The 13,110-nt window shown below is 39.8% G+C and overlaps 1 protein-coding gene across 3 annotated transcripts in view; it reads left to right on the top strand.

The window, feature by feature from the left end:
* SORBS2 (sorbin and SH3 domain containing 2) overlaps window positions 1-13,110 on the top strand; it is a 174,454-nt gene that overhangs the window by 17,872 nt on the left and 143,472 nt on the right. For all 3 annotated transcript variants that reach the window (XM_068402637.1, XM_068402641.1, XM_068402630.1), the window contains exon 2: window positions 10,236-10,355. The gene's annotated coding sequence lies outside the window, so the exon portion shown is untranslated. The remainder of the gene's footprint in view (window positions 1-10,235; window positions 10,356-13,110) is intronic.

Consider the following 13,110-nt stretch of genomic DNA (forward strand, 5'->3'; position numbering starts at 1 on the left):
ACAGTAGTTGAACACATTCTAGCAGAAAATTAGTCTGAAAGACAAATAACCTTGTACAAAGTTCCTGAAACAATGGACTAGTGGTATGTATCGAGAGCAAGATAAACAATAAGCTTCTGTTCTCCATTTCCTGAAAAGGCCTTTTCGTATTTATTTCCCCACACGTTTTTAACTGTTTACTCTTGGAACAGAGGAAGTTAGTTTTACTAGCAAAGTAGTGCTCTTAGCAGTCATATCATTCTCTTGGTGCAGTTTCATAGTGATAGCTGTAGTGACTGTGGTCACTTTTCACATCATGAGGGACAGCAGTTACACGGTTTGCTGCCAGTTACTTGAAATTGGCATAAGTATTGGAATTGGTTACAACAGGTGACCAAGAGGCTCTAAATCTTTAGATAATATGCTTTTAATAGTTGTTTTTTTAATGCATGTGTTTTCACTTCAAGCTTGAGAGCCTTCTTATGTGTTTATTTGGTTTTCAGTTAAAGGTGTTCTAATTTTTAAAGGATTCTGTTAAAAATTATAACCATTTCAATGACTGACAAAACGTTGTTTTTGAGCCCTTAGATATCAAACTAAATCTGCAGCAGTGGCATTCAGTATGGTTTTACCAAAGGTGACTGGCAGAAAATCTGGTACTAACCATCTTTCCAGCTTCTATTTAGAGAACAGGTTCATTTTTCCAGAGATGCATTGTCTTGATAAGCATCTTAGGTTGTTTTTGTTCTAGTATATTAGATCTCAGAGAAGCATAAAGGAGGTTGCAAATTCATAGATGCTGACTCTGTATCAAAGCCTTTTACATCTTCAGAAATGTCTAACCATTAGTCAGTGACACGTTGTAGCTTTTATAAAAGTTCCCAGATATATCAAGATTCCTGAAAAGCAAATTTTAAGTTGTATAGTAAACTCAACTTACTGTGATAGCAGAGCTGCTTATTTACAAAATTTCTTGCACAAAAATCTGGCTAGAGGTTTCATTCTTATATAATTTTTTTCTATCACCAGACAAAAATTTATTATAATTGAGGGGATGAGCAGACTTAACAAATTCCAAAGTAAAAATGAGAACTGAATATAGCTAAAGACAGATGGTGTCTTTTAAAGTGAACATAGATATGCTGGTTTAGAGAACAACAGCAGAGGCAACTCTTCATCAAACATCTGCCGTTTTGCACAAACATCAGTTGGTGTTAATGAAGTGAGAGCATGATTCTTCCTACTTGATATATTGTTGCATGTCTTTCAAATGTGTGAGTTATCACTAACATACTTCTGTAACAAATTCAGAAGGCTTGTTGGATACTCTGCTGGACCAGAGACTGCCTGATAAGTCTTGGCTGGCTCTTGAGTGCTTTCTGAGGAAGATAAGCCAAAAAAACCACAATTCCAACCTTCCTCTTTTTGGTCTTCCTTCCTAGTTTCCACGTTCTAATGAGTAATATAGGGATAAAACACTCTTATACCAAACCTAGAGAGAAAAGTTTAACTTTATTATTACCTAAGGATATTAGTGAGGTGGGCCATCCACCATTAATTGTTCAAAGGAAATGATGGAAAAAAAATCTTTAGGCAGCATAGAGCGCTCTGCTTTTTTAATGTGGAGAGCTATTTTGGGATATACTGAGATACTGGAGAACAGAATTGCTTATGCGGGAAAACAATGTGCTAACAGAGCAATTGGAAAAAAAAAATAATAATTCCATTGTATAGACTTCAACAAACTTCACTCTCTTTTGAAAGTTTCTTAAAAATGAGAGTTCTCTAACCAGAGCTTCACTATGGGGGTTACAAAGCCACAAAGCAGCAATAAATGCTACGTGTTTCACTTCTGTACTATCCATGCAGGTTGCAATTCATTGTACCTGAGGGATGTAGATAATTTCCTGCTTCTTGAAATGTCTTGACCAAAGATTCTGTTGCCATGTGTGCTGGGACAGATACGTATGGAAAAGCAAGACTGCTTTGTAGCCATGCTGGGAGAAATTTTGAAGTATTTTAACATGGTCATCATGGTAGTTTATTGAGGTAACTTATTTTCTTTAGGATTAGGAAAAAGTGTCAGATGTAATTGTCACAGTAACTTGGATGCCTACATGTTCTTTCTTTCAATGTTGAATCCTATGTTCTGAAAGCTTGAGTCAATTTGTTTTTCAATAGATGATCCATGTTTTTCAACGTATAGCTCAAATGAAACTGTGGTAGAGACTGAAATTCAGGATTTGTTGTTTATGTGGGTTTCTTAATGTTGAAGGTTTTTCAGGAGTTCTTTTTCATATGATGGTCTAGAAAATTTCCAAAATACCTTTTTATACACATCCAACTAAAGAAAACTGCATATGTATTTGTAGTCATTATGTGTGCTGTCATTCTAATACGACAATTCTTAAGCTACCGCCACTAAATGAGGCTGAGACATGCATGATGACCTAGGGCATCAAGATGTATTAAGAAGTAACCTGGATAGAATGCCAAGTGCATTTAATGATAGGCAGGAGGGCAAGAACTGTTTATATAGAAGAAATCTGTCTGCAGTGCTTTCCTACCTAAAAATTTCCTACCTGTTAATCCTCAGTCAAGTCTTGATTATTGCTCTTAACAGAGGTTCATCATGACTTTTGATCAGTGCGTAGATTTACCCTAGTGAGAATTTAAGAAGTGTTTATGGTTAACGAGGCCCTAGAAATTTTGGAGTAGGAGAAAGGAGCTGACGTCAATTTTTTTTATTCTTTTCTGAAGAAGATTATGTATAAAAATGAAGCTCTCATTGGTGGGAAATTTAGACCAGGTTTCCTGTGCTAATACATAATGATTGATCCTAATACGTTAGGTAGGAGAAAAAGTATAAACTGATCATCAATAAATAACTTTTTAGTAGTTTTGTGATAATTGTAAATATCTTGTGTCAGATATGAGTGAAATAGAGCAGGAATGTTCTAAGTCAGGTGTTGACTATTTCTGTCAAAGAAATGAACCTCAAAACAATTCTCAAGAAACAGACTTTTCAGGTACGTGTTCTGATCAACTTTTGACCATTGTCACCCTTTCATTCCTGAGCACATTCATACAGAGCATAGGTGGAGGCTGATTACAACTCGTTTGATGATGCCAAACCTAAAGTACTAATGTCTAGCTGAACTTTAGAAATTCAGCTGATGTCACTGGAGATTAATCTTTTCCATCTAGTTTCATCTTTTGGCTTTATAGGCATATGATGCATTTGTCTGAAGACAGGCATCCCTGGCAGTAGGTTCAGTTAATCTGTGTCCATGCGTTTTTTGTTGATGTTACATTACGTAGGAACAACCACAAGTAATAGTTTGTGATCTGCGGGTAACTAGGTATTCCATCCTGTCCAGGAGAATGGCCACACTTTGTCATAGCTCCATTGCTTTTCAGCGGTGGAAGCAACTGAAAGCACACCTGAGACACTGAAAAAGGTTCACTCTTATTTGTAAAATCTTTCAGGATCATATGTGTCTAAGACATTTGCAAGACTAGCTGAAGTCCAGGACAAAGCATGTTGTTGATAGCTTCCCTCCTGTCCTTCTGTAGATGTTGTTTTGTTTTGTTTTGCTTTTTTTTTTCCCCTGTAATCTGGGAAATACTCATTTCAGAGATTGAAATGGTCAGTTCTATGAATGAACTCTATTAAGAGTCTTCTGCAAATGCACAGCGCATGCATTGTGGTTGCATTCTCTAATGGTAAATGCATTTAACGTTATCTGTCATAGTTCAGTTCAAATTCAAGAAATGTGGTGTATTGGGTCTGGCTGAGATGGAGTTAATTTTCCCCATAGCAGCCTTCATAGTGCTGTTCTTTGTATTGGTAGCTAGAAAGGTGTTGATAACACACCACTGTTTTGGCTACTGCTGAGCAGTGCTCCAGCAGCATCAAGGCTGTCTCCCCAACATTCCCCCCTCACCAGTAGGCTGAGGGTGGGCAAGATCTTGGGAGGGGACATAGCCAGGACAGCCAATCCAAACTGAACAAAGGGATATTCCGTACCATATGATGTCTGCTCAGCAGTAAAAGTTAAGAGAAAGGAGGAGGAGAGGGGGCATTCATTGTTATGATATTTGTCCTCTAGAGCAACTGCTCTGCATACTGAAGCCCTGCTTCCCGGGAAGTGACTGGACATTGCCTGCTGATGGGAATTAGAGAATAAATCTTTTGTTTTCCTTTGCTTTTGCTTTATTAAACTGCCTTTATCTTGACCCACAGGGCGGGGTTTCCATCTTATTTTCTCCCCTTCCCTGTCCTGCTGAGGAGGGACTTGTTGGGCACCTGGTGTCCAGCCAAGGTCAACCCACCACACGTGGTTATTTGGAAAAAAAAAAAAAAAAAAAAAAAAAAAATCTTATCCATAATCCTTGTTTCTTCCTGGGGCAAGTAATATGCAGTTCATTCAGATGCATTATCATGTTACTAGAAAGTATTCCACTACTATTAAAAGATCTGAATAGAAACATATATAGAATAATGCAAAGAAAAAAGTCATTTCACCTGGTTGTACAGTGTTCATCTATATAGCTTGAAATGTACACAGAGAGACTGGAGGATTCTTCTTCAGCCATTCCATGGGAAGCTTCAGTGACTCAATTGTGTTTGAAAGGTTAGATCTAGAAAAGCTGAGATTTCCTTTATGTGAATCTGTGCAGTGGAGCAGGTATGCAGCTCTTTTGTCTGTTAGCATGTTGAACAATTTTTTGTATCTCTTATCTATCAAGATTCTTACTTCTGGTTTATCAGAGCTCTGTCCTGTAGTGTCTGGTCATGGATCTCGTGGAGACTAGGTTTAAACTAGGTTCGATGGGGGAGGGGGATAAGACCAGGGCAGCCACAAATGAACCTAGGGGTGACAGGCCTGCGTCGGGGGCAAGGCCGCTAGCCCAGCTGAAGTGTGTTTACACCAATGCACGCAGTATGGGCAACAAACAGGAAGAGCTAGAAGCCACTGTCCAGCAGGAAGGTTACGATGTGGTTGCCGTCACAGAAACGTGGTGGGATGACTCTCATGACTGGAGTGCTGCTATGGATGGCTATAAGCTCTTTAAGAGGGACAAGCGAAGCAGGAGAGGTGGTGGGGTAGCGCTGTATGTTAGGGAGTGCTTAGACTGTGTTGAAATTGAGGAAGATGGTGAGGATGACAAGGTTGAATGTTTATGGGTGAAGATCAGGGGGAAGGTCGGCAGGGCGGACATTACGGTGGGAGTCTGTTATAGACCACCCAACCAGGATGAGCAGGCGGACGAGGTGTTTTACAAGCGGCTGTCAGAAGCCGCCCGGTCGCCGGCCCTTGTACTCGTGGGCGACTTCAACTTGCCGGATGTCTGCTGGAAATACAACAACATGGCAGAGAGGAAGCAATCTAGGAGGTTCCTCGAATGTGTGGAGGACAACTTCCTCATGCAAGTGGTAAATGAGCCCACTAGAGGAGGGACCCTGCTTGACCTGTTGTTTGTGAACAGAGAAGGACTAGTGGGAGATGTGAGGGTCGGTGGCCGTCTTGGGAGTAGCGACCACGAAATGTTAGAGTTTTCGATAGTGGGGGAAGTAAGGAGGGGCAAGAGCAGAACTTCTGCCTTAGATTTCCGGCGGGCTGACTTTAGCCTGTTTAAGAGGCTGGTGGACCGAGTCCCTTGGCAATCGGTCCTGAAGGGCAAAGGAGTCCAGGAAGGCTGGACATGCTTCAAAAGGGAATTGCTAAATATTCAGGAGCAGGCTGTCCCAGTCTGTAGGAAGACAAGCCGTCAGGGAAAAAGACCGGCCTGGTTAAACAGAGAACTTAGGCTAGAACTTAAGGAAAAAAAGAGAAACTACTTGCTCTGGAAGAAGGGTCAGGTAACTTGGGAGGTCTATAGGGACGTGGCCAGGTCGTGTAGGGAGAAGATTAGAAGGGCCAAAGCTCAGTTAGAGCTTGATTTGGCTGCTACAGTCAAAGATAACAAAAAAAGCTTTTACAAATACATCAACAGCAAAAGGAGGGTCAAGGAGAGCCTCCACCACTTGCTGAATGAGGAGGGTAGTGTAGTGTCAGGGGATGAGGAAAAGGCAGAGGTGCTCAATGCCTTCTTTGCCTCGGTCTTTAATGTCAAGACCGGTTGTCCTCAGGAGACTCGGCCCCCAGAGCCTGAAGTTAGGGATGGGGGGCTGTGTGAACCTCCCGTAATCCAGGAGGAGATGGTTAGTGACCTGCTGTGCCAGTTGGACACCCACAAGGCTATGGGCCCAGATGGGATTCACCCCAGAGTAATGAAGGAACTGGCAAACAAACTTGCCAAACCACTCTCTATTATCTACCAGCAGTCCTGGTTAACTGGAGAAGTTCCAGCTGACTGGAAATTAGCAAATGTAACACCCATCTACAAGAAGGGCCGGAAGGACGATCCAGGGAACTATAGGCCTGTCAGCCTGACCTCGGTACCAGGCAAGGTGGTGGAACAGATCATCCTGAGTACCATTACACGGCACGTGCAGGACAATCGGGGCATCGGGGCCAGCCAACATGGATTCATGAAAGTCAGGTCCTGCTCGACCAACCTGGTCTCCTTCTATGACAAAGTGACCCGCTTAGTAGATGAGGGCAGAGCTGTGGATGTAGTCTATCTAGATTTCAGTAAGGCATTCGACACTGTCTCCCGCAGCATCCTCCTAGACAAACTGGCTGCCCGGGGCTTGAATGGGTGGACTCTTAAATGGGTTAAAAACTGGCTGGATGGCCGAGCCCAGAGAGTGGTGGTGAATGGGGCAAAGTCCAAGTGGCGGCCGGTCACTAGCGGTGTTTCCCAGGGCTCAGTTCTGGGGCCTGTGCTGTTCAATATCTTTATAGATGATCTAGACGTAGGGATTGAGTGCACCCTCAGTAAATTTGCAGATGACACCAAGCTGGGTGACAGTGTCGATCTGCTGGAGGGTAGGAAGGCCCTACAGAGGGATTTGGACAGGTTAGATAGATGGGCCGAGACCAACGGCATGAGGTTCAACAAGAACAAGTGCCGGGTCTTACACTTCGACCACAACAACCGATGCAGCTCTACAGGCTGGGGGAAGAGTGGTTAGAAAGTGGCCCAGTGGAAAGAGACTTGGGGGTGCTGATTGACAGCCAGCTAAACATGAGCCAGCAGTGTGCCCAGGTGGCCAAGAAAGCCAATGGCATCCTGGCCTCTATTAGGAATACTGTAGCCAGCCGGTCTAGGGAAGTGATCATCCCTCTGTACTCGGCACTGGTGAGGCCGCATCTTGAGTACTGTGTCCAGTTCTAGGCCCCGCACTTCAAGAAAGACGTTGAGGTGTTGGAGCGAGTCCAGAGGAGGGCGACCAAACTGGTGAAGGGTCTGGAGGGTCTGTCCTACGAGGAACGGCTGAGGGAGCTGGGGTTGTTTAGCCTGGAGAAGAGGCGGCTCAGAGGTGATCTTATTGCAGTCTACAACTACCTGCAGGGAGGTTGTAGTGAAGTGTGAGTTGGCCTCTTCTCCCAGGCAACTAGCGATAGGACAAGAGGGCACAGCCTCAAGCTTTGCCAGGGGAGGTTCAGGTTGGACATTAGGAAGAATTTCTTTACAGAAAGGGTTATTAGACATTGGAATGGGCTGCCCAGGGAGGTGGTGGAGTCACCATCTCTGGATGTGTTTAAGAAAAGACTGGTCATGGCACTTAGTGCCATGGTCTAGTTGACATGGTGGTGTCGGGGCAACGGTTGGACTCGATGATCCCAGAGGTCTCTTCCAACCTGGTTGATTCTGTGATTCTGTGACTTGCACCAAGTACCTACATTAGCAGTATGAACCATACACTTCTTGGTCATGTTTGAATTGATTAATTCCAACCATTGATGAAATCGCCTTGCAGTGTGCCACTAAAGAAATTATATGCTTGATTTCAGTGTTGCTGATAGCCACAAAATGGGAGAGATGATTATCATCAGTCTCTGAAAAGCATAAGGCAATAATCTTGGTAGTAGTGACATGTTTGTCTGTTTTACTAATAAACATACAGATATATTTCTCTTTGAGACCTAGATGATATATATGATATTCATGACATCTAATGTTTTCTGTAGATAAAGATCATCTGATTTATATCCTGTAGTTAAAGCACATCTCAGTATATACTGAAACAGTGCTTTTGTCACCTTTAGTAAATGCTAATAGATAAATTGTTATTTACACAAAAGCAGTTGCAGAGAGTGTCTGAAGAAACAAGGTACCAAAATGGGTTAAGCGCTGATTGTAAATCAGCTAATGGTAGATCTGCCTTCTGAGAAAATGCTTCAGAAAAGAAATGCTGTGCTGCAAAGCATCATGTATTGTATTACTTCAGTAGTAAGCTGATGCTGCTAATAATGATTTTAACACATTCTTTTTTCATGTTTGCATAGTATTAGGCATACAGATATTTGTTGATCTAGCTTGTAACCACCAGATGAAAGCATTATGGATAGCAAGGTAATGTAGCATCTGACACTAGTGGTCTGGTACATACAGGTTTTGTATTTATTCACAAACTATACTGCATGTTCCACCTGACCATTACAGCTCTCAGGCTGGCTATAATTCACACATTCATACATTGTCTGAAGTTTAAGCTATTGAAATCCTTAAATCTCTTTGTTCGTGGATCTGAAGTTAAATAGGAATGGAGCTTTTTAACTTCTGTGAACTAGTTTTGTGGTAAAAATAATAGCTCTAAACTAGCCATTTGGAATGAAGCAGCAATAATGATTAATTTAATGGGTTGGTATTTAGAGTTTGTGAGGTTGTGTTTTTTGTTGTAGCTGCTTTTAACTACAGTAACACTAAATGTAGCTGGGATCAAATGGAAGGGATGCTTTTGAGCTAATCCAGAAAGAATTTGTGTTATATTTTCACACTTGGCAGCTTTTGCATTATTGTTCTAAGTGTATTATAGCTAATGATTTTTATATGAGTCTTCAGGAACAAATATGCTTTTTTGTGGGTTTTTTTATTTAACAACGAGCATTGCTTTACTATTTTTATAGTTTACTAAATACCTTGTGTGTCTGGCATCCTGTTTCATGTGTCAGTATAACTTTTAAATAGTTACTGTTCACAAATAAATCAGAAATTAAGGTGAACCATGGCATCTAAAACATTTTCAAATGAGTGTGCTGCAGTAGACTTGATTGGAAATTTAATAGATATTGAAACATTTAGTAGTTTCACCACATCAGCCTGTTTTACGTTTTGAGTAGAGAGTAACTTCAAATCTCATAACTTTTCCTTGAACAAAAGTAACAAGTTTTTCAGTGGCAGTGCCTAAGACTGGACGTGTATGAAAAGCTGTTCTGGTGAAGCAAAGTTGTGTCTGTCAGAATTGCAGACATATATAGAGGGACATCTTGGAAGCTCTACCAGAAGAAGCTGCAAAAAGTTAAATAACAATGGTGGTTTTCCACTGGCTTAAATTACCTGTTGTTTCCTGAAACTTCAAAGTAATTAGCTTTTATGTACCCATTACGATGTTTTTGGGTCTTTTCCTACAGTCATTAATATTTGTATTGCTACTTTATGTTTCCCAGTACTTTTACGTTATGTGAGGGTAAGCTGGCTGGTTGGGGATGTGGCAGAAGAGGGCAGAGAGGTCTTTATCATGTCACTGAATGGCCCTGCTAGAAAAAATGGAGTGCCAGCAGCTTCAGGTCACTAAGCTTCCAAAATAGCACTGGTGCTGAAACTGGAAATTTAAGATACAAACTAGAAAGAAACTATTGGCTTCAGTCTTGGTAAACTGATTTGTCCTGTCCTCAGATGTGTATACCAGCCAGATATGATGCACTTAAATGCAGATAGAAGTACTTCCATCTCCGATGAGCCCTTGTGTAAAGAAGGCAAAGCATCTTCGTAGATGACTAAACTCAAAACGTGTTTTTCACATAAAAAATATCCATGGTGATTCATTTCCTGAGATACAGGTAATAGTCTTCAAGGTCACAGATTTCCTTTTAACAGTATTTTCGTTCATCATCCACCGTGCTTGTTCCGTGCTCTTTCTCCTCCTTTAAATAAAAATTTGGACAATGAACAAGGTTTTTTTGCTATGGATTTCCCGAGATTTTTTTTTTTTTTTTAAGCTTGGGTTGGGAGGCTGGTTATTCTGTATTGCGTTTTCATTTTGATTGTAGGCAAGCCCATTGCTGCTGAAAATAGCTCAAATGTGCTTAGAACAAAAACGTCAGCCAGCAGCTCTGATTCTTTCTCTTTTTCTTTTGCAGACGCTTGCATGTGAGTTAAATTAATTTCATGAGGGAAACCTTCATAAAGGGCTAAATAAACAAGATCTACATATACAGAAAGTTTTTATGCGCTGAGGCACAGCTAAACTCGTCTGTCTGGTAAGTCATATTTTTCTTAAGGATTTGTCTTTCTTCCTGCCCTTATGACTTGCATTCTTGAGTTTCTAATTAGTGTTCAGAGAAAAGCAGCTTCTGTTTGCTAGTAGTTCTGCTGCATACTCTGTATGAAGTACGAAGACTAATCTGCAAAGGCATTACTGTGCTGCTTTTGCAAACTGCAAAATAGTACCTATGATTCTATATGATACTTTGCTATTAGTGGGGGTTTAATTGTTTATCTAGTAGTTTGTTCTCAGTTTGCTGTAATGAAATCATTAAATGTTTTAAAGAAAAACTGGTGATTGTTCTGTCTTGAAGTTATTTAACTGTTTGAATGTTCTGAATTTAATGAATTAACTTCAGAATTTATATTGCAAAGTATATTCTGTGTCAAGTCAGAGTTTAAAAATACTTTGCCAGCAATTCATTCATGTCTTATTGCTTGCTGGTTTCATCTTGTGTAGATAAAATAGGTTCATGTTATTGATGCAATGGTGTATTTTTCTTACTGATGTGCCTATTTCATAGGACAGTAAGCATACTTGTCATTAGTTTTTCATTTGATAATATAAATCTGTAACAGTTCTATTAAAGATATTTGTGGCTTACGGGGTTTCTTCAGGTTTTGATTGTACCACTTGAAACAAATCTCTTTCCCTTTGATTATGAAGTGTTAACTCAGTACAACCCAAACAGAAGAAAATTTTGTCCTCTACCTTCTATTTTTATTCTTTATTGTGATAAAAAATAAAGAAAATCTCTGAAGAGCAAAAGATTTTTACTCAGTGGTGTGGCTTTTCTAAGTAATTGGCTAGCTTTAAATGGCAGCCTAGCTATACCCAGTCCATCTGATCGCATATGCTGTGGCACTTTGGCTTACCACAATTACGGTGTACTTACGTAGTGCATGCCTTGATTCTGCATAGTTCATTGTGCAGGCTTTGCTATAGCCCTAACATTAGTTTATTTTAAAAATATATTGAAAACCCACATCATATTTAAAAGTAGTTGTATGTTTAATGTACAGAAGTTATGCATTATATTTTCATAGAAAAAAATAGATCAGTGCTTTTACATGAAAGCTGTTTGGGAGCTTTCCAATTTGTTTAAATTTTAGTAAGAAGCTATCCAGTTTATTTTTGGATAAAAAGAGAAAATCTGAAGTCTATATCTACATTTCATATAGCATATTTTTTTGTTAAAAATACAGAATTTTGTGTAAAAATTGGGAATTTTCTTTAACAGTTTTTCAGAAAAAGTAAAACCAGGTCTGGTTCAGTTGTAATGTTTTATTCTGATATTTGAGAATCATGGCTCTAATTCTGCTTGTTCTTCCTTACAATAGCAGATATTGATAGTGTAATGTAGGGATCTACTTGAAACCATGGGAATTTCAGTACCAGGCATGCTTTGTTTCAAATGAGACAGTTTCTATTCTTTTTCCCCTCTCATTTTTAACTAAATTATATTCCTTTTGGTTTAAGATCTTCCCTATTCCTGTCTTGCTGTCACATATAAAGCTGCTTCCCTGGTCCTGCAGATCAGTCACCCTTGTCCTCGTACTTCCTAAGATTTTTGACCACACTCTAATGAATACTTGTCTTAAATTGATATTTTTCATATAAAAAGAATGTCACCTGCGACTTACTTCAGAAGAAGCTGAAGCTTCTGAAGGAACTTAAGACACTTCAGAGTCTGTACTGTGGTTACTGTTTGAGCAATGTAGAAATTTGCAATCCCTTCACATGTCCAAAAGACATAGCTGGAGGAGAAATTACACAAAATTAGACTGCATAATAGACAAAATATTTACCAAGTATTTTCAGTTAAGCAGTGCTTGAATTGTGTAAAGTAAGGGCCAAGAATGGTCTATTAATGGTCATTTTTTAATTCATGTAACTGAAGTTAGTTACTGTGTAAGACCAAGTTTTTGCTTGGCACTTAATTTTTGACTAACAGACCTGACTTACAGGAACTTGTGTCTGGCACACTAACGCAACGCAAACTTTAGCTGAGTGAACTTGGCAGTAAATTCAACAAAAGGGAGGAAATCTCAGGAGAGTGGTGGAATTTCTTTCTTTGAGTAAGTATACCTCTGCATTCACAGGGAACAAACAGTAACATTCTGTGCAGGTTTCTGCTTTTGACAGTGTGTCTTTGTTCACTTCCCAAAGGTGGTGTCAAATACATTGGAAAAAAAAAATAAACTTTCTTATTTGGATTTTTCATTTTACTTAATGATATGGTCCCAGGGAACCCATTAAGTCAATGGCCTAACACCGTTGTTTGTAATTCTTTGTGTGTGAAGAATAAAGGCTTGCTCAGAATACTTTAGGTTACATAAATAAACGTGCTCCCTCCTTACTGTCTTTGTGAGCTCAAATAGAGGGGTGGGACGCAAGTGTGTCTATAAGCATTTTATGATGGAACTATTTGATCAGAGTGTCTCAGAAAATGGTTCCTTCTCACCAGTATAAATGTTTTCCAAACAATGTATAATATTACTGAAATGTTACTTTGGGAAACAATAGATTGTGATAGCTTGCATTTCTTGTCAGGTAAGAGCTTCATGCTGATAAAGATCTTAAATTAATATGCTGTTTAGTTACAATGTGTCAATGTTGCTTCCACTGTGTGGTTTAAGTTCAGTTCACTATTGATGGCAACAGGGTTTTACAGTGTCTGTTCTGTATGGGATACTGATCCACGAGCAGAATTCCAAAGTAACAGGATTATATCAGCAGATCATAGTAAT

Source organism: Nyctibius grandis, chromosome 6 (assembly GCF_013368605.1).
Source record: "Nyctibius grandis isolate bNycGra1 chromosome 6, bNycGra1.pri, whole genome shotgun sequence".
NCBI lineage: Eukaryota > Metazoa > Chordata > Aves > Nyctibiiformes > Nyctibiidae > Nyctibius > Nyctibius grandis.